Genomic DNA, 22,499 nt, shown 5'->3' with positions numbered 1-22,499 from the left:
TTGTCGGCAGATTTGATGTAACCTACGGCTTTGATGCAAAGCGAACCAAATAGCTATGAGTTGAAACCATTTTATTGCTCCTGCTTGAAGTGAATTGCGCAAGGCTAGCCTACATGTTTATCTCATTTTGAACTTCATATCATATTGTTGTTTGTTGATAGAGGCTATCATACTGAGCACATGCCTCAAGAACAAGTCCACTAGCACTTACTGTATGTCATCCACATACTACAGGGCGTTCAGCATAGGGACATACATTACAATACAACTACTGTTTTAAATACCACACATAGGCTACGCTAACAGTATATTTTACTCAGAATCTCCCTCATCAAGTGAGAACCTATAAGCCCTGGGAGGCAAGGATTCATCATATTCAAAGCATAAACACATTAATTATGAATGGTTTCTTAATATCAACTTTGCATAGGCAAAGTATATTCACAATTTTACTTATTGATTTTCATTTTACGTTTTGGTGATAGCATCTATGTTTCGACACAATGTAATTGCTATACTTGAAAAATAGGTATTTAATTATATCAGAGGGAAGGAGAGGACAAGCAGTGTTGATCTAGAGGCATCTGTTTGCAGTAGCTAGGTTCAACTACCACAATGACCTTGCACATACAAAGCCAATAACTGCATGTGGACAACAAAGCCAAAAGTAGGTCGTTGATCTGTTTACTGTGCAGGACTAGAGTATCACCACTGTTTACCATTTAGGTGTAGTATACACAAGCATGACAACGTAAATCGGAGCAAGACTGAACCGCCTCCGTTTTTAGAACTGTTGATTGTAGCAAATAGGGCATAGTGAGCATTTAAACTGCAGCGTCTTGTCATTCTGTGAACAGTTTGTCTAAACCTCGGGAAATCTATTGACAGAGACGTATTCTAACAGAGCCTTTGTGGGGCGAAACGCCATAGATCTCACAGGCTTTTTCACTGTGCGACTGATCCTTTTTTGAAATTACACTGCTGTTTGAAGTTGCTACATCAATACTTTTCACACTTGCTTTTCAGAGAGTAATGCTGTAGCAGGAAGCATAGTCCATATTGTGTAAGCGCAGCCTCTCTCTCTCTCTCTCTCTCTCGACCTTACAGTGCCTGGTCGTTAATTCCCCCGGTCCTGCCAAAATTCCCTCATTTAAGCCTGCGTTCTGGCATCCTACCAGTAACTGATATTTTACGGGTGAAAAAAATGTCCCATTTAATTTCAAACATCCTCAGTGCCCCATTTATCTAATTTGACAAGAAAGGCAGCAGTTGAATCTCAATTAAACAATGACATATCAAAATAGGGATCTTAGACAGGTGGAAGCTTTAAATGAGGAGAACAATGAAGGTTGTGGAAGAGAAGAGAGAGAGGAGGGGTATTTAATAATATCATACTTATCATAATTGCCTATTCTTCTCTACTGCATTGAAAGATTACGGTTCCCTCAATAGCGATCATGGGCTATGATCAAAGCGAAATCGCCATATTTCACTTGGCTGTACCCTACAGCGTCTATGTTCACGTTTGAATTACCTTAGATATAGATCAGTGGTAAGTCAATACAGTAAGTAGCCGTGTGCTGTCAGCAGGCCGTGCATCGGTCAAGTGTAATAGTAACCCCGTAATAGCCTTGGATGCAGATTCCCTTACGTTAACAGCGGTGGTCGACTGGGAAGCAACGATGTGCCTGAGGAAACATCCTGTGCATTTTTTTTTAGAAGCACTGACTCCCATCAAATGTATTGCAATATTGAACGTGTACCGTCCCAGGTCTTATCACAACCCCTCTTATCTATAAATAGCTACTTATCTTTTACCGTAAGCCCTGTCCCATTGACACTGGTGAGGAGAAGCTCCACCGTACCCTATGTCTTAACTCTCTGAGGGGCATTTGATTGCGTGTTTATGGTCCTTCTCTCCACTTGCTACTTGCTTAAGATTCATTGTATGCGTTGTTCCATTCGTGTAGGGAACATGTAGGTCTACATCTAGGATGTATTTGACTTGAGGAATTGATCCTTTGAAATATACACTTCAGAACAATGCAACAGTGTACTGCCACAGTTCTAATGGAATGGAACATTGAATGCTCTTCTACCCACAGGGATAATATAATAGCCAACAGCTACATATTCTTAATTACATGTGTGTGCTGTGGTGGAATGTTATTTATAAGAATCTACAAGGTTAATAGTTCATTCAGGAGATCAACACTATGTGACAGTGGTGGATGGCATCGATAAGAACAATAGAAATGTGGATCACAAAATATCCTTTTACACTGTTCCCAGGTCATGTGCACTTCAGCGTTTGTTGTTGTTCTTATCAAAGCAATTTAAAAGGAAAATCTGTGTTGTTGCATGTTATTATGGTAAACTTTTTTTTTTCCCCCTCAGGGGAATATTTATCTCTTTCAAGTCTAGCCGGCCTGAGCTTGTCAAATGCCAATGTTGTTTTGTCCAAACAGAAGCAGCTTGAAACAGTTGCCATTTTATTAACACCTTGTGGATGTCTGCATATTGGGTCAGTATTTGGGGTTGTTTTAGATAAAGGCCTTTTAAAAGCCTGCTGGCAGGTTGGTTTAGTAATGGGCCTAGCAGGAGCATAAACTCTCCCTGTTAAGTGTCCTCGGCTGTTTACATTAAATAACAGTTTACCCCTTACATTTGAATTAATATGACATTTATTTGACTATTCTTAGAAAAAAGGGTTCCACAAGGATTCTTCGGCTGTCCCCATAGCAGAACCCTTTTTTGGTTCCAAGTAGAACCCTTTTTGCTTCCAGGTTGAACCCTATTGGGTCCCATGTAGAACCCTTTCCCAATAGGGTTCTACCTGGAACCTAAAAGAGTGGTGGATGGCATCGATAAGAGAACAATAGAAATGTGTATCGCAAAATATCCTTTTACACTGTTCCCAGGTCATGTGCACTTCAGCGTTTGTTGTTTTTCTTATCAAAGCAATTAAGGAAAATCTGTGTGGCTGCATGTTATCAAGGTAACCAAAGGGGTCTTCAAAGTGTTCTCCTATGAGTACAGCTGGAAAGCCCTTTTAGGTTCTGGAGGGCCCTTTTAGGTTCTAGATAGCACCTTTTTTTCTAAGACTGTACCTGTAGTCTGTTGGCTATATATTATTTTTGTGACAACGTTTATGTGGGACTATATTCTGCTTAAAGCAATGGTTCACTTGTTTTGCCATAGTACTCTATGTGTTGCTGCTGGTAATGTCATTTGTGTTTGTTATACCATGCATAAAAGGCACTAGTCTTGTGTAGTCTAGTCTTAATATGAACCACAGTACAGCTATAATACAATTCCTCACATTTCCTTTAGGGATTTTCATTCTCCAAGCGTCTCCAATGTTTTCATGCTGATGTGATTTGACCTGCGCTGTCCTCCTCTATACAGAGTCACTAACAAATGCAACTGTACATTTCATCCGTCTCACTCAATGCTCGGCCGTGATCATCTTTGTCATTGCCGTCCAGAGTTTATTGGATCACTAGATAATCCCTTTAGCTATGACAGTCACACATGGCTCCCGTCCTGCTTGTGCTTTCCAAGGCCCAAATGTGACAGCAGCACAGAATCAGTCAACCACAGTGACAGTGTTACCATTTTTGTGTTTTATTTAATTTGACACTTTCATAAAATATGCTGGCTAGACACATTTGACATTTAGCAGGCGCTCTTATCCAGAGTAGTGAGGGCATATATTTTCGTACTGGTCCCCCGTGGGAACCAAACCCACAACTCTGGCATTGCAAGCGCCATGCTCTACCAACTGAGCCATACAGGACCGCCATGTTGTATACCAGAGTGCAGAGTCAAATTGATTGTGTTGTACTGTATCTGAATGGTCGTTGTATCAGTGATTATCCTAAGCCAGGCTATAGACACAAGCATTGTTTACCATATTTGTTTACAAGAATGGCAAATGGCCCTGAATGGCAAACACAGCGTTGTTATCCTCCGTAAGCATTGTAATGGCAGACGTCCACATTCATTTTCTGTGAAACAATTGAACAGCGTGTGATGTGATGCGAACGTGTCGGAGCGGAGCGGCTGACACACCAACACCACAAACACATCCGAGGTTGACGAGGTGAGCTACCGCCAACGGAAGAATTGGTAGCAATGCGATGTCTAATGAACGCAGCGACACAAACTCAGTCCATTAGCTTTCCCAGTATAATCCAACGGCTGATTATGTGGGGGATCTGAACTGTAAACTTGCAGTTGCAGTCTTCCTTTAAGTGCTTTAGCCAGTATGTGAGGACCTTTAGGACAAAGGTTCCTCTTTAACACGTCCTTGGAGAGAGTAGAGCTGGTATCACGGTGTTCGGCAGCCAATCTGGGACAAGAGATAAAGAGGAGGCAAGCGCACCACGATTCCACCCCATCAGCAGCATCAGCAGCCGCAGCCCACTTTGTTTTCTGCAGCCCAGCCTCCACCACAGCTGGGACTGAACGCCGACTCTGGTCCGCGCTCTGCGGTGTCGGTGTGTGGATCTAGGGTACATGAGCAGCCTACTGAGCATAGGCCACCGCACCATTGTTAGCTGTGAGAAGGGAAGAGCTCCAAGCTCTGAGAGTGTCTCATGGGTCTCGGGTATAATTGGGTTCTGCTGAAGGGCATTTGCTGGTTTGCCAACTTGGCCACTGGAGGGGGACGGCTCCCAGCTCCCCTGGTCAAGTGGATGATTGGATTTGCGCTGCAGTAGTCATACAAGAGAGGGGCCTTCAGGGGAACGAGCGGTCCCCTCGCTGCCTCCTTGTGTTAAACTTTGGCAAGTGCCCCTTTTCCAACAATAGCAGCTGTTGAATCTGCTCCTATATTTCCAGTATGTGGAAGTTGATATGTCCCACCCACACCACATACATTATGTCTCTGGTCCTGTGCCATTTAGAAAGGGAGGGTCAGGCTCAGCGCGCCATTAGAACCATTTAAGCTCTCAATTGTTTTTTTTTAATCCTCCTAGAGCACAGCACGGCTCCAAACTCATGATGGGCCTGGGTTAGAGGTCGAGAGACTGAGAGAAAGGGAGGATGAGGAAGAGGAGGTGTGGTCCATGCATGTTACTTTACATATCTGAAGCCATGTACAGACCGCTATAGCCCCCAGATGCCACATTGAAGGATTATGGCTTGTTGGAAGGACGTGCTACATTTAGATGTGATTGGATCGCCTTGTTCACGTTGTCAATTCTAGTCTGTTTCCACGCTGTGAGTCTGTGAACAAAACAATATTACAGCTCAGTGGACTACAATGTCCCATTTGAATACTCATTTGTTCACTACAATAGGCTATGCACTACACAGGAGGTTGGTGGCACCTTAATTGGGGAGGATGGGCAAGTGCTAATGGCTGGAGTGGAATAGGTGGAAAGGTATCAACAAAATCAAACACAAGGTTTCTATGTGTTTGATGCCATTCCATTCGCTCCGTTCCAGCCATTATGATGAGCCGTCCTCCCCTCATCAGCCTCCACTGATGCACTATTCTGATTGTTTATACAGTATATAGGATGGAGTAGACCTAACAGTATTTTTTTATTGCAAACAGTAGTTAGATACAGCCCACGCATGTTTCATTTTCCGTTATCCTCTGAGATCTGCATGTCAATTTGACATTTGCCTTCCCCTCAGAATTATGCCTCTCAAATTGATTTTGAAGGGATGCAGGTTTAATATGGAACTGTCTGATCCCTGTCTTATCTCCGATGGCCACATGACCTACTAGTACTAGGGGATTTAAACACTCTATGAATCAGAGGTGCTCTATAAAGGCTTTGACTGACTTTGAAATGAACCCAACGATTGAAGATCACTTTTGAAAAAAACACACATTGAACACACATAGACAGGTGTTTTCTATGAAAAAGAAAATGAGAGTTATTTGTAAATATTAGGGATCCCCATTAGTTCCTGCCAAGGCAGCAGCTACTCTTCCTGGAGTTTATTATGGATCCCTATTAGTTCCAGCAGCTACTCTTCCTGGAGTTTATTATGGATCCCTATTAGTTCCAGCAGCTACTCTTCCTGGGGTCCAAACACATTAAGGCAGGTATATCACACATAAAACAAAAGATTAAACAGTAGATCATATAACATTATTACATCATTACATATCTACAAAATGTATAATACCACCATACAACGTTATTTCAAGGTACGTGTGTGTAGAGTGCTAGCATTTGTGTGTGCATGCATGTGTCTGTACCTGTGTGTTAGTCTCTTCACAGTCCCGCTGTTCCATAAGGTGTGTTTTTAAAATCTGATTCTACTGCTTGCATCAGTTACCTGATGTGGAATAGAGTTCCATGTAGTCTGGTCTGGACTTGGGGGTTGTGAAGGGTCCTCTGGTGGCATGTCTTGTGGAGTATGCATGGATGTCTGAGCTGTGTACTAGTAGTTTAAACAGACAGCTCAGTGCATTCAGCTTGTGAACACTTTTTACAAAACAAGTAGTGATGAAGCCAATCTCTCCTCCACTTTGAGCCATGAGAGATTGACATGCATATCATCAATGTTAGCTCCCTGTGTACATTTAAGGGCCAGCTGTGCTGCCCTGTTCTGAGACAATTGTAATTTTCCCTCTTTGTGGCACCTGACCACACGACTGAACAGAACTTCAGGTGCGACAAAACTAGGACCTGTAAGACCTGCCTTGTTGATAGTGTTGTTAAGAAGGCAGAGCAGCACTTTATTATGGACAGACTTCTCCCCATCTTAGCTACTGTTGTGTAATGGGTAATGGGAAGGGGTATCACCCCCCTCTTTTTTCTCTGTTTACTGTAGTTAGCTAGGTGAGATGAAATGACTGGAAGAAAGCCAATGAGCAAAGTAATGCACTGCTTTTCCCGGAGCATATTAAGGGAGGGAGTCAGACTCCCCAGCTACAATTTTGACCTAAAAATGTCTTCTTTTGGTACCACTCTGTCCTGTAGATATAATTACAGCATGGTACTCATTTTGCCTGTTTTCCATGTTGTTCATTTTACCAAGGATTTAAATTCCCCAACTTATTTTTTTGGGACAGTGAAGCTAAAATGTGTACTGTGGATCCTCCTTTAAAAAAGGTTTGTCATACTGCAGCACACCTTGTGGGCTGCTGCGGCATTCTGTTGCACGTTATTTATTTTGTCAGACATTTTTTCTGTTTGACCACAAGAGGGCATCTTTGAGAAGCATTTGATAGTCTTCCATATTGGTATTACCAGAGAATTTAAAACTTTTTTTGTAATAACATAGTATATGGGATTGATTTTAAGAAATTTGGCTTAATTAATTTGATTCATATTATGGTGATTTTATTCCAAGAAAAACGAAAAATGAAACCCTCTGGGTTTCTGTTAGGATTGAATGGACAATATGACGCTGTACAACGTGACGGTCGGGAGTAGGCTACACCATAAAAGGATTGTAGGATTCTAAATTAATATCTATGGGGCATAACAAATTTTCAGTTGAGCGTATTTACTCATTGCCTTCTTTACTTCTCTACCGGAAGTTGATGCTGTTGCTATGCAATGTCTTACTAGCTAGTTAGCATAACAAATTACTAGTTAGAGATTTTTTTACTTTGGGTGTGTTCTTAATAAATTCAATCTGGAGTGCCTGCGCTCATAAATTCAGAGTATTGTCAGGTTGTCAGTTTGTAAATTCAGACCGTTTCACTCTCGGAGTGCACACTGGACATTTGGGCCGAGGAGTAGGGTAGATTTGAGCAGTCTGGCCTTACAACGGCAGTCAAGCACACAAGCTAACGTTGGCTAGCTTGCTAGCTACTTCCAGACACAAATGAGACCACTCTGACCATTTTACTCACCCTAGCAGAGTTGGTTAGGCAGTTTTCGTGTTAACCAGAGCGTTGGTGACTGTAACTGTGCTGCTGGAAACAATAATTATGTTTTTTTGCCGACGTTTACTGACACTGGCCATATTCAACGGCTATTGAGCACTCGTAAATTCATTATTCTGCGCTCTGGTACACTCAGACGAGAGCGCTCTGAAATCGGAGTAGATAGCCAGAGTGAATTTACGAAAGCACCCGAATGTCCATTGAGAACGCACAACAACTATAACATTTAGCTAAGTTAAGAATGACAGGAATAATCAAGTCAATAAACGTTGGGTAATTAGATAGCCTGCAGTTCATATACTGGCATGTTTGACTTTAGGTAGATAGCTGACATACCAGTATATACTGCTGTAATGATATGCTATGTGGTTCGTAAGGACAGCATAGCTAACAAATTGTCAGCCAACATAACGTGTAAGGTTACTTATTTGAAAAGTCATTACTTTATTACAATGAGTAGCAAGCTACCGCGAGGACGCGCTTTATCGACTTCGGGCAAGAAGGTTGAGGGTTCAAAACCTGCTCCCTGCTTGTTTCATTTGAAGTTGTGCACAATTATCAGTTTATTATTTGGTTCATATTGCCCATTCATTGTCAGTTAGAGACACAGTAGTGCATTGGGACCCAAAAGCATAATCAGTGCTCTAACTCCCCCTTGGTCGTTAGGGCAAATCTGGTCTGTGATAGGAGACAGGGGTTTCACACCTAGCTCAGCTATTAGACTATTCTTTAGTAAAGGTTGAATAGTCTATTATTCAGCTATTAGCCCCCTCCCCAACTTGCAACAAATTGTTGTTACTCCCATCTCGTTCCTCGACCTCTTCCACGCATCATTCTCCACCAGAGTGGCTCGCTTGTGAGCGTGCTGGCAGGATATGGCAGCATCTTCGGTTGTGCATCAAGAATTCTGCATAGCAAGTTTGTATGAAGGTCTGGTTATTCACAGGCAAATTGTTGTATGCTATGGAGGTACATTTGTGGCTTTTTGTTGAGAGCAAAACTTTTTTATTTTCAAGCAAAAGTCATTGTTTTGAAAGCAACTGTTTTATTTTCAATCAAAAATAATTGTTCTGAAAGCAAAAACGAAGCTTCAAAGTAAAACAATTTTTTTGCAATCAAATATTTTGTAATATAGCGCAAAACTTTATGCATTTTATTCAGATAAAATATTTAGAGAATTTTTTTTACATTTGAAAACAAAACTTTCGCTATCAACACCGTCCATTTTGGCCATTTTTTGAATGTCAGTTTTCCTACAACCAATACTGTTCAGCCTTTCTTTCCGACACAAAGGAAGTCATAGCAGACACCTACGAAGGACTGTGTGATGATGGCATCTCAGGTAAGCAGCACTGGGTGTTTTTCCGTCCAACTTCTACATAGCTAGAAGTTAGCTCCTACGATTCAGTGTCGGTTCATAACATTCTACTATATTACATACATACATACCGTAGAATGATAAATCATACAATTATTATTCTCAAGCTAACCAAAACATTTAGCTACGAACGCCTGTTCTCGCCATTTTCAGTTGAATTCATCTAACTTTCTTTCATGGCAACTCATAAGCAGGCCATGTCCTATTTGTTTCATAGTCAATAAATATTCATATTTCATGACAGTGTAACGGTTAGCTTTTTTTTTTTACAGAAGGATGAAAGAACATAATATGTCTGTCAGGGAATGCTATTCTGATATGTCAGATGAAGAGTTTGACCAGAAAGTCAGGGCCATTAAGGCAAGGATGTCCCATGCGGGCTTTACAATGGTCAAAGGAAGTCTCAGAGCAATGGGCCATCGTGTACCATGGCGAAGAGTTCAGGAGTTTTTTCAGCGTGTAGATGGTGGAGGTATCATTGCCAGAATAATCCAGCTTTGTTGCATTGCTCGGCAATAATACTCTGTTCCTGCTCTCCTGTCTCTCGTCCACGTTGATACAAATCATAAATTGATAAGGTACTAAGATGTATAATGTCTCCATCAAATCTAATAAGTTATTTGAACTTTTTTTGTTCTTACTTATTCGTAGACACATTTTCAATGATGAAATTGAAGTTGTTCTTCATCAACTGGTAATACATAAGTAATGAAGCAGGTTAATAGGTTAAACATTTCACTTTTAATTCCAATGCCTTTTTTTCAAGGTACAACATTGTCACCTTTGGCGGAATATATAGATTTTCAAGGAAGGTAAGTATATTATTTTGTATGCGTAGTGCATATTTCCCTTCACCCAATGAACAACCACATACCAGTCTGGTGTCCAGCATTCTGGGCTGTATTGACGTATCCTGAAAATGACATCTGCTGCTTTAGATTGAACAGTCATATCTCAGTTATTGTTTATAAAACAAATAAGCAATTTTCTTTACTTTCAGAGTGCGAGCCGATCAAGGGTCAAAAATGTAGATATTGCCGAATGTATGTTCACTGTCCGAGGAACAGGCCGTGGAAGCTTTATTGCTGGGTAAAGTGTCCATAACCAGAGGTAATTAAATGGTTCTGCGTTCCTTTTCTCTCTTCCTCTCTGCCTGTCTTGTACATGGAACCTGTCTCACATGCTTTAATTTAAAAAAACTTAAGATGTCAGCTGCTAATTTTCAGATTTACACCACATAAACTCTAAGCCATTTTCACTGGACTATCAAGCCCCTGTTGCTGCCAAGTCATGATTTCCCTGGGGGTTAGTCTGTCAATATCCAAGTGGTGAGACACACAGCCCTCTATATTTAAATGTTTCAGGTACACTCAGATAGGTGTCTGCATCACATACAGTCAGCAACCACTCAGAGGCACACACAAACTTGTATTTCCACAGAGATTACACCCCCCCCCACCAAACCTTTTCTTTCTTTCTGTTATAGTGGAACACTTATGGAGAGATGTTTGGAGTGCTGTGGTGTAACGGATGTGAAACGGCTAGCTTAGTTAGCGGTGCGCGCTAAATAGCGTTTCAATCGGTCACTTGCTCTGAGACCTTGAAGTAGTGGTTCCCCTTGCTCTGCAAGGGCCGCGGCTTTTGTGGAGCGATGGGTAACGATGCTTCATGGGTGACTGTTGTCGATGTGTGCAGAGGGTCCCTGGTTCGCGCCCGGGTATGGGAGAGGGGACGGTCTAAAGTTATACTGTTACAGTGGCATGTCAGTACTACAACTTGCTGCACAGCGTAGAGCAAGAAGGATACCTTGACCTGTCAAATTCTATCCAACTCTCTGTGTGGGATATGTGTTCCTGCCTCGTCTGCGGGCAGATCTGCAGCATTTCACAGAGAGTTGGAATAATCGCCCTTTAAGTACAGAGGCGAACCTCACACCTCACCAGCCGTTGCCTTAGCACTACACAACTGATTCAAATGATCAAGTCATCATCAAGCTTCAAGTGGTATTCATGTATTAATTTGTGATCTGCTAATGTAAAAGTCTAATAATGACATTATCTTCTATTGTTTGTACTCATGTGTCTGTTTTACAGCATAAAGTACTCTGCAGCCACTTAGTGTGGATACCAGGTGAGTATACACACACACACATTCCTGTTGAACACAGTCTCTTTAACTACCTTATTTTCTCAATAACAGTCTCTCTCCTTCACTTCATCCTCTAGGTTATATCAGCTGTGTTGGTGAACCCCTCCCACATCTGAACTGGCTGACACAGAGGGCACAGCATGATCATAGGTGAGAGGTCACTTGGTCCGGTCAACAGGAAGTATCATTAAAGAGATGATTTACATTGAAATAAAGATAGAGATGTAGTAGTCCCAGAGTTAATGATCCAAGGTCAGTTTTGCAGTTCACCTCCTGATGATTATCAAATCAAATTTTATTTGTCACATACACATGGTTAGCAGATGTTAATGCGAGTGTAGCGAAATGCTTGTGCTTCTAGTTCCGACAATGCAGTAAGAACAAAATACTGCATCGTTTCCTAGGAATGCAAAGTTGTTACGGTTCTCTAGGTGTGATGAAGGAGAGTCGGACCAAAATGCAGCGTGTAGATTGCGATCCATGTTTAATAAACGAACGAAAAAACACGAATCAATAACAAACACTACAAAACAAAGAACTTAACGAAAACCGAAACAGCCTATACTTGTGTAAACTAACACTGAGACAGGAACAACGACACATAGGACAATCACCCACGACAAACTCAAAGAATATGGCTGCCTAAATATGGTTTCCAATCAGAGACAACGATAAACACCTGCCTCTGATTGAGAACCACTCCAGACAGCCATAGACTTTGCTAGATAACCCCACTAGCTACAATCCCAATACATACACACCAAAACCCCAAGACAAAACACACCACAATACAAAAACCCCATGCCACACCCTGGCCTGACCCAATACATGAAGAAAAACACAAAATACTTAGACCAGGGCGTGACAGAACCCCCCCCCCTAAGGTGCGGACTCCCGAACGCACCTCAAAACAATAGGGAGGGTCCGGGTGGGCGTCTGTCCATGGTGGCGGCTCCGGCGCGGGACGTGGAACCCACTCAGTCAATGTCTTAGTCCCCTCTCCTCGCGTCCCTGGATAGTCCACCCTCGCCGCCGACCATGGCCTAGTAGTCCTCACCCAGAAACCCACTGGACTGAGGAGCAGATCGGGACTGAAGGACAGCTCGGGACTGAGGCAACTCGGGACTGAGGGGAAGCTCGAGAGTGAGAGAAAGCTCGGGAGTGAGAGAAAGCTCGGGAGTGAGAGAAAGCTCGGGAGTGAGAGAAAGCTCGGGAGTGAGAGAAAGCTCAGGCAGGTAGGTAGATCTACCAGATCCTGGCTGGCTGGTGGTTTCAGCAGATCCTGGCTGACTGACAGATCCTGGCTGACTGGCAGATCCTGGCCGACTGGCGGATCCTGGCCGACTGGCGGATCCTGGCCGACTGGCGGATCCTGGCCGACTGGCGGATCCTGGCCGACTGGCAGTTCTGGCAGATCCCGGCTGACTGGCAGATCCCGGCTGACTGGCGGATCTGGAAGAGTCTGGTTGACTGGCAGATCTGGAAGAGTCTGGTTGACTGGCAGATCTGGAAGAGTCTGGTTGACTGGCAGATCTGGCTGACTGGCAGATCTGGAAGAGTCTGGCTGACTGGCAGATCTGGAAGAGTCTGGCTGACTGGCAGATCTGGAAGAGTCTGGCTGACTGGCAGATCTGGAAGAGTCTGGTTGACTGGCAGATCTGGCTGACTGGCAGATCTGGAAGAGTCTGGCTGACTGGCAGATCTGGAAGAGTCTGGCTGACTGGCAGATCTGGAAGAGTCTGGCTGACTGGCAGATCTGGAAGAGTCTGGCTGACTGGCGGATCTGGAAGAGTCTGGCTGACTGGCGGATCTGGAAGAGTCTGGCTGACTGGCGGATATGGAAGAGTCTGGCCGACTGGCGGATCCTGGCAGACTGAAAGATCTGGCTGCTCCATGCTGACTGGCGGCTCTGGCTGCTCCACGCTGACTGGCGGCTCTGGCTGCTCCATGTAAGCTGACAGCTCTGGTGGCTTCTTACAGACTGGCAGCTCTGGCGGCTCCGTGCAGACTGGCAGCTCCTTGCAGACTGGCAGCTCCGTGCAGACTGGCAGCTCCTTGCAGACTGGCAGCTCCTTGCAGACTGACAGCTCTGGCTGCTCCATGCAGACTGACATCTCTGGCTGCTCCATGCAGACTGACAGCTCTGGCTGCTCCATGCAGACTGACAGCTCTGGCTGCTCCATGCAGACTGACAGCTCTGGCTGCTCTATGCAGACTGACAGCTCTGGCTGCTCCATGCCGGCTGGCAGCTCTGGCCGCTCCATGCAGGCTGGCAGTTCTGGCTGCTCCATGCAGGCTGGCAGCTCTGGCTGCGCTGAACAGGCGGGAGACTCCGGCAGCGCAGGAGAGGAAAGAGGCTCTGGCTGCGCTGAACAGGCGGGAGACTCCAGCAGCGCTGTAGAGGAGAAAGGCTCTGGCTGCGCTGAACAGGCGGGAGACTCCAGCAGCGCTGTAGAGGAGAAAGGCTCTGGCTGCGCTGAACAGGCGGGAGACTCCAGCAGCGCTGTAGAGGAGAAAGGCTCCGGCAGCGCTGAACAGACGGGAGACTCCGGCAGCGCAGGAGAGGAGAAAGGCTCCGGCAGCGCTGGAGAGGCGAGGCGCACTGTAGGCCTGATGCGTGGTGCTGGTACTGGTGGTACTGAACCGAGAACACGCACAGGAAGCCTGGTGTGGGGAGCTGCTACCGGAGGGCTGGAGTGTGGAGGTGGCACAGGATGGGCTAGACCGTGAAGGCGTTCTGGAGATCTTGAGAGCAGTGCTGGCACAGGCCGTGCAAGGCTAGGGATGTGCACAGGAGGCCTGGTGCGTGAGGCTGGCACCAACTTCACCAGCCGACTAACACGCACCTCAGGACGAGTATGGAGCGCTAACCCAGGTGCCATCAAATCCCCGACACGTTCCGTCGGGCGAATTCCATGCAAAAAGCACCAACACAGCAACTCCCTCATTTCTCTCTCCTCCAATTTCCCCATTAACTCCTTCACAGTCTCTGTTTCGCTCACCTCCAATACCGGCTCTGGTTCTGGTCTCCTCCTTGGCTCCTCACGATAAACAGGGAGAGTTGGCTCAGGTCTGACTCCTGACTCTGCCACACTCTCCCTGAGCCCCCCCCCAATAAATTTTTGGGGCTGACTCTCAGGCTTCCTTCCGAGTCACCGTGCTGCCTCCTCATACCGGCGCCTCTCCGCTTTCGCCGCCTCCAGTTCTTCTTTGGGGTGGCGATATTCTCCAGGCTGAGCCCAGGGTCCTTCTCCGTTTAGGATTTCCTCCCATGTCCAGAAATCCTTATAGCGCATCTCCTCTTTGGGCTGCTCCTGCCTGTTGACACGCTGCTTGGTCCGTTGGTGGTGGGTGATTCTGTTACGGTTCTCTAGGTGTGGTGAAGGAGAGTCGGACCAAAATGCAGCGTGTAGATTGCGATCCATGTTTAATGAACGAACGAAAAAACACGAATCAATAACAAACACTACAAAACAAAGAACTTAACGAAAACCGAAACAGCCTATACTTGTGTAAACTAACACTGAGACAGGAACAACGACACATAGGACAATCACCCACGACAAACTCAAAGAATATGGCTGCCTAAATATGGTTCCCAATCAGAGACAACGATAAACACCTGCCTCTGATTGAGAACCACTCCAGACAGCCATAGACTTTGCTAGATAACCCCACTAGCTACAATCCCAATACATACACACCAAAACCCCAAGACAAAACACACCACAATACAAAAACCTCATGCCACACCCTGGCCTGACCCAATACATGAAGAAAAACACAAAATACTTAGACCAGGGCGTGACAGAAGTGAGGCGGCCTTCTCTAGATTATGATGACTGACCGTGTTAGAATTTTAAAAAACAAAGCTTAATCATGCTATCTCTAACCATCTGTCTCTCGTCTGCAGGTATGTTTTGATGTGAGAGAGGAAGCCAGTCCCGTCATCGCCATCTCACAAGATAACCTTCGACCTGACTGGGAGCCCAAGGCTGGTTAGGATACACCGCTAGAGACACTATGTAATTGTGATGAACTGAGAGAATATTAGGGTAGCACTGTAAATCATTAATCATATGCTGTTTTCCCTGTTCCTCTGTTGTACCCCTTTCCTTTCCTGTCTTCTACACCCCCCTCTCCCTACCTCCTCTCTCTTCCTCTTTTGTTTATAATGCACACCGTATGTGCATTGAAGAACAGATTGAACTTGTATTTATGATATAGTATTACAATTATCATATTTATAATGCATGTATTATGTATTTATAACACGTGGATAATGAACTTTCAATAAAGCGTTTCACATTCTCCACTGGTTGAAATGAAGTGTCTCATTGAAATACTACACCTATCCTGTGTCCTCAGATTAATGCAGATGAAGGGAGTTAGATATGCATAGGAAGTGTAGTGTACTGTTTTTTTTCTCTCTGTATATATATATATATACAGTGCCTTGCGAAAGTATTCGGCCCCCTTGAACTTTGCAACCTTTTGCCACATTTCAGGCTTCAAACATAAAGATATAAAACTGTATTTTTTTGTGAAGAATCAACAACAAGTGGGACACAATCATGAAGTGGAACGACATTTATTGGATATTTCAAACTTTTTTAACAATCAAAAACTGAAAAATTGGGCATGCAAAATTATTCAGCCCCTTTACTTTCAGTGCAGCAAACTCTCTCCAGAAGTTCAGTGAGGATCTCTGAATGATCCAATGTTGACCTAAATGACTAATGATGATAAATACAATCCACCTGTGTGTAATCAAGTTTCCGTATAAATGCACCTGCACTGTGATAGTCTCAGAGGTCCGTTAAAAGCGCAGAGAGCATCATGAAGAACAAGGAACACACCAGGCAGGTCCGAGATACTGCTGTGAAGAAGTTTAAAGCCGGATTTGGATACAAAAGATTTCCCAAGCTTTAAACATCCCAAGGAGCACTGTGCAAGCGATAATATTGAAATGGAAGGAGTATCAGACCACTGCAAATCTACCAAGACCTGGCCGTCCCTCTAAACTTTCAGCTCATACAAGGAGAAGACTGATCAGAGATGCAGCCAAGAGGCCCATGATCACTCTGGATGAACTGCAGAGATCTACAGCTGAGGTGGGAGACTCTGTCCATAGGACAACAATCAGTCGTATATTGCACAAATCTGGCCTTTATGGAAGAGTGGCAAGAAGAAAGCCATTTCTTAAAGATATCCATAAAAAGTGTTGTTTAAAGTTTGCGACAAGCCACCTGGGAGACACACCAAACATGTGGAAGAAGGTGCTCTGGTCAGATGAAACCAAAATTGAACTTTTTGGCAACAATGCAAAACATTATGTTTGGCGTAAAAGCAACACAGCTCATCACCCTGAACACACCATTCCCACTGTCAAACATGGTGGTGGCAGCATCATGGTTTGGGCCTGCTTTTCTTCAGCAGGGACAGGGAAGATGGTTAAAATTGATGGGAAGATGGATGGAGCCAAATACAGGACCATTCTGGAAGAAAACCTGATGGAGTCTGCAAAAGACCTGAGACTGGGATGGAGATTTGTCTTCCAACAAGACAATGATCCAAAACATAAAGCAAAATCTACAATGGAATGGTTCAAAAATAAACATATCCAGGTGTTAGAATGGCCAAGTCAAAGTCCAGACCTGAATCCAATCGAGAATCTGTGGAAAGAACTGAAAACTGCTGTTCACAAATGCTCTCCATCCAACCTCACTGAGCTCGAGCTGTTTTGCAAGGAGGAATGGGAAAAATGTCAGTCTCTCGATGTGCAAAACTGATAGAGACATACCCCAAGCGACTTACAGCTGTAATCGCAGCAAAAGGTGACGCTACAAAGTATTAACTTAAGGGGGCTGAATAATTTTGCACGCCCAATTTTTCAGTTTTTGATTTGTTAAAAAGGTTTGAAATATCCAATAAATGTCGTTCCACTTCATGATTGTGTCCCACTTGTTGTTGATTCTTCACAAAAAATACAGTTTTATATCTTTATGTTTGAAGCCTGAAATGTGGCAAAAGGTCGCAAAGTTCAAGGGGGCCGAATACTTTCGCAAGGCACTGTATATATATATATATATATATATATATATATATATATATATATATATATATATATATATATATATATATGAATTACAAATCAGCATACTTAAATCATGTTTCTAGTCTATTGCATAGATACAATGTGTAATCATTGATGTCCCAGGAGCAGGAGTGGTAAACACTGTTGAAGTGTATCATTGTAATACATACATGCAGACACAGCATCATTCAAAGAATTAGAGTTTGATACACCTGATATTGGATATGACTGAAAAAGAATGTCTCACAGAGATTCATACCTGAACCGCACCTTTATTTGCCATGGAAGAGTACATGATTAGTGAATATATTCAATGTACAGGCTACAATGTGTGGATCTCATGTGTGGTAATAACTACAGTACATGTGTATATAGGACTTGCATCCTTGGCACAATAAAGTTATTATATTCTACTCAATCCATAGGCTTCATTAATGCCATTCAGACTTGAAGTCGATACAACAACTATGACAGCTGAGGTTCATAGGTTCTGAACTAATATTCATACCATACGTTTTATAGCTAGCAACACATCCATGGGAATACAGTTATTTCCATCCTCCACTACACAATAAGCAAATAAATAGTTAATTAAATAGTTAAAAGCTATGTTACTTCAGCTGCATTGCATGGCAAATGTAAGCAAGGCAAGCGAACACAATCGTACATTCAATTTCCAGTAAATGCTTCAGCTAGCTAGATTCTTTACATCCACTGTTTCACAAGGCGACAGCCTGGTTTGCTGGTTTTCTCATTAACATTAAACAACATGAATTACAATTTCAAACTCATGTAATAACATTAGCTAGATAGCTGGCTAATGTTAGCTAGTCAGCTAACTTGCTAAATAGGGATTTTCGTAAATTAACTTTATGACAAAAAAATATGCACAATCGTTTGTCTGTATATTAACATATTCCTCTCAATTGTAATTTTTTTGCTTGACTCGTTATGACGTTATAATTACTTACATTTGCTTCCACCGTAATGTTTTGTCAGCCATCTTTGCTGAATAAAGTCAACAGCGACGGGTGGCTCGCATCAATTTCGTCATTGGAACCACTCGATATGATTGGTCATATAAAAACCTTGGCACCCAAATGCATAATGAGTGCTCTTAACTCCCCCTTGTGGTGGTCTGGAGCAATGAAGCCGTGACGCTGGGTACCTCTAAGTGTAAGCTGGGTACCTCAAGGTGTAAGCTCGCAACTTTGAAAGTAGGAGCCCCTGTACATTTAGCTCTATACCCAAGCATTTTGGATTTGAGATCATACCCAGGCCTGGATTACCGAACGGGCTTGCAGGGCACGTGACCTGTGACCCCCGACCTCCAGGGGGCCCCTAACCAAGTTGAGTGAACCCTGGAGGTCAGATTGTATATGTTAGGAAAATGTGTAGAATTGCAGAAAATTTGCTGTAGGCCGGTGCCCCGTAGCCCCAAATGCAGTAGCCCGGCCCTGATCCAACCTCCCAGGGGAAGTTAGTATTTTTTTGGAGGGGGGGTGTGATATTTGTTCTTTTGTAACTTTCTCACTCATCATTATTATACATATTCATGGTAGCATCTACATTAATGTAGAAGTATTCAGAACATCTTCTATTCTTATTTACAATAAAAATGACTTCAACATGACATTATGCACCATTCAGTTCCTATTGGGCAAAGCATAATCTGAAACACAACCTCCCAAGAAAACTGCAAATGCATCCAACAAGTTTGTAGAATCACAAACTTGACGTAGTCATTGTGTGCTAGGAATATGGTACCAAATATTAACATTTTGAATACTTGAATACACTTACATGTAAGTGAATTTGTCAATTTTCTTTCATCAAGTGAAAATACACTGACATAAAAGGTGACATTCTGTACTGTCACCTCATATGAAATAGTTGATCTCAAATCCAAAATGCTGGAGTATAGAGCCAAATGTAAAAAAAAAAAAAAAGTACAAAAATTGCTTCACAGTCCAAATAAATACAGAGGGGAGTGTATTTACTGTACCCTGGGAATTGTGGGAAAGAAAAGCTATGACTTAAGGATGAAGGACTGCTCTGTCATCCCTCCTGAAGGGAATTTGAAATTAATTGTGTACACTACTTATATTATTGTCCTTTTAATTTGTAGTAGTTTGTTTTTGTTTAATCATGTGGTGCTACTGTACATATAGAGGTCACAGTTTTCACAGTTTATTCTTGACAAGAACCCCCGGGACTGTAGGCATTTCAACAGGGATGTTGAATGTATTGCATTTTGTAGTTTAACAAGGTTTTAAAGAACATCATCTCTGTTGCGGTCAAAAATAGTAAACACGACCTGGCTTGCACTTCAACTGTAATCCAGATGTTTGGATTTAGCCATTTCTAAGCAAAACATCTGTCTCCTTCAGTCCTTATTTTCCGTTCGCAGGCTACACAAAATGGCATTGCTTCATGATACGGGCACTGTGATGTGTTGCACACAATATCATCTCCCATTTGTTGCGTCCATGCTTTTTTCAAGATGCAGTTGATTACAGTTTCTGGATAATGTATTCGTATTTAATAAGCACAGGGCCTTGGATGGGATTGAACTCACACAAGGGAAGAGACTGGATTATGTCTTGAGTAAACCTATTATACATTATGATTACCACGAATCGGTAATGCTCCAGCTATTTTCTCAGATGTATATCAGACGCTATCAATTACCTTACGAAAGCAGGAATTCAATTGAATCTGTTCAATGCAACAAGGATTGCTTCTGAGACACAAATATTATGCTCCCTTGGCTGTTTTCGGGCGCCGGAGACATGGATGTCGATTAAGGCAGCCCTCTCTGATTCAGAGGGGTTGGGTTAAATGTGGAAGACACATTTCAGTTGAATGCATTCAGTTGTACAACTGACTAGGTATCCCCCTTTCCCTTTCCTTTCTCACGTTGTCCTGTGCACCTTTCACCTTGCTGTCAACTGACCCAGCACCAGTTTATACATCAGCAGTGATGTAAAGTACTTAAGTAAAAATACTTTAAAGTACTACTGAAGTAGTTTTTTTGTTGGTTTCTGTATTATTTATATTTTTGACAACTTTTACTTTTACTCCACAACATTCCTAAAGAAAATCATTTTTGTTTTACTCCATACGTTTTCCGTGACACCCAAAAGTACTCGTTAAATAATGAACACTTAACAGGACAGGAAATGGTCCAATTCGCACACTTATCAAGAGAACATGCCTGGTCATCCCTACTGGCTCTGATCTGGCAGATTCACTAAATAAACATGCTTCATTTGTAAATGTCTGAGATGTCTGAGTGTTTTAGTGTGCCCTTGACTATCTGTAAAAAAAAACACACAAAAACAATCAAATTGCACCATTTGGAATGCCTAATAGAAGTACTTTTATACTTTAACGTTTGATACTTAAGTATAATTTTACAATTACATCTACATTTACTCAAGTATGACAATTGGGTACTTTTTCCACCACTGTAAGTAATGCCATTGAGTCTTTTGGAAACTGAAATATGTGATGAACCTCCTTTTGATTAAATCTTTGACAGCAAACTCCTTTATCTTCATATAATACTGATTTAATCTCATTGTGCTAAGGAGCATCTGCCAGCGACCCAGAAAATTGGGAAGGGATGGAGTGATTATGATGAGTGATCTGATAACTCCACATGATGGAGAATAAACCAAGTTAGACTTCAGAATCACATCAATCTCTTTATATTGGCTAATAGGAAAATAGACTTCTGTTTACTGTGCTTATCACATTGCCTTAGCAAAGAATACGTTTTTAAAAATTCTAAATAAATTGTGCCATCTGAATAATTTTATCCTGACATATTCCCAATCATCTACTGATGTGTGTCCAAATAATCAATCTCTTATTAATGTCATTGATAGTTATCATCAATCAATCAATCTATTTATTTCGTCTCCTGTCCCTTCTAGCTAAATTTTGATGAGCTCATGATTAGGGCTGTGACCGTCAAGACATTTAGTCAGCCGGTAATTGAAAAGCAAATATCTGTCGGTCTCACGGTAATTAACCGTTAATCACCATAAACACATTTAGTATCTCCTGGCTTCCACACAAGCCACGGATACAGACCTTTGGAACATCTACATGTTTAGAACTCAAATAAATCCATGTAATATAGTCTACACCTTCACAATAAATCCATGTAATATTGTCTACACCTTCACAATAAATCCATATAATATAGTCTACACCTTCACAATAAATCCATGTAATATGGTCTACACCTTCACAATAAATCCATGTAATATAGTCTACACCTTCACAATAAATCCATGATTTATTTTAGACAGGTCTAAAGAAGCATGATATGAAGAAAATGTTGTCCATTTCAGAAGAACAGAATGGCATACTCTGAGTTGTCCTTATGTTAGGTCCTGATGTGGCTATGCCATATGGCTGTGGGCTACACTAGTTCATTTAGCAGACAAGATTTGCTTAGAATTCCATGGCATTATTTTATATTATTTTATAGTATGAAGAATACAATTGAACAAAGCAGAATAAAATATAAATATTTTCTCCAAATGATTTGAGTGAATGCACACATGCGGCTATTCTGTGTTGAAAAAAATAAGTGCTCCTATACTGTATGCTTAATTTAGAGTTATTAATGTCACTTTAGTTGTTCTACAAGCGTTGAGCAATATGTTTTGATTTTTAATACATTGTAAGGCTGCATGATGAGACTCTAATGATGATTAAAAATATGTCGACAAGGAGGCGATAAGCTTTGGACAACCGGTCCATAATGACGAGACGGTGGTGTTCCCCTGGGAGGGGGGAAGGTCAGTGACAAAGTCCACCGAGAGGTGAGACCAGGGTCGTTATGGAACCAGCAGGAGAAGGAGTTTTCCATAAGAGAGGTGTCTGGGTGTCTTTGACTGGGCACAGATGGAGCAGGAAGAGACGTAAACCCGGGTGTCCCTAGCCAAGTTGGGCCACCAGTACTTCTCAGTCAGGCAGGCGATGGTACGGCTTAT

The 22,499-nt window shown here is 42.6% G+C and overlaps 1 protein-coding gene across 2 annotated transcripts in view; it reads left to right on the top strand.

Moving 5' to 3' along the window:
* The window catches only part of LOC112266448 (beta-1,3-galactosyltransferase 1), a 135,691-nt gene that overhangs the window by 429 nt on the left and 112,763 nt on the right, over positions 1-22,499 (top strand). Inside the window, exons 2-5 of one of the 2 annotated variants that reach the window (XR_006078774.1) lie at positions 10,009-10,054; positions 10,243-10,352; positions 11,336-11,540; positions 15,304-15,493. The exons of the other annotated variant lie outside the window; for it this stretch is intronic. The gene's annotated coding sequence lies outside the window, so the exon portion shown is untranslated. Of the gene's footprint in view, positions 1-10,008; positions 10,055-10,242; positions 10,353-11,335; positions 11,541-15,303; positions 15,494-22,499 lie in introns of those variants that run through there. 2 annotated transcript variants of the gene reach the window in all.

Source organism: Oncorhynchus tshawytscha, linkage group LG14 (assembly GCF_018296145.1).
Source record: "Oncorhynchus tshawytscha isolate Ot180627B linkage group LG14, Otsh_v2.0, whole genome shotgun sequence".
NCBI classification, from domain to species: Eukaryota; Metazoa; Chordata; class Actinopteri; order Salmoniformes; family Salmonidae; genus Oncorhynchus; species Oncorhynchus tshawytscha.
The sequence above is the reverse complement of the archived record's forward strand: the minus strand, read 5'-3'. Positions and strand labels throughout refer to the sequence as shown.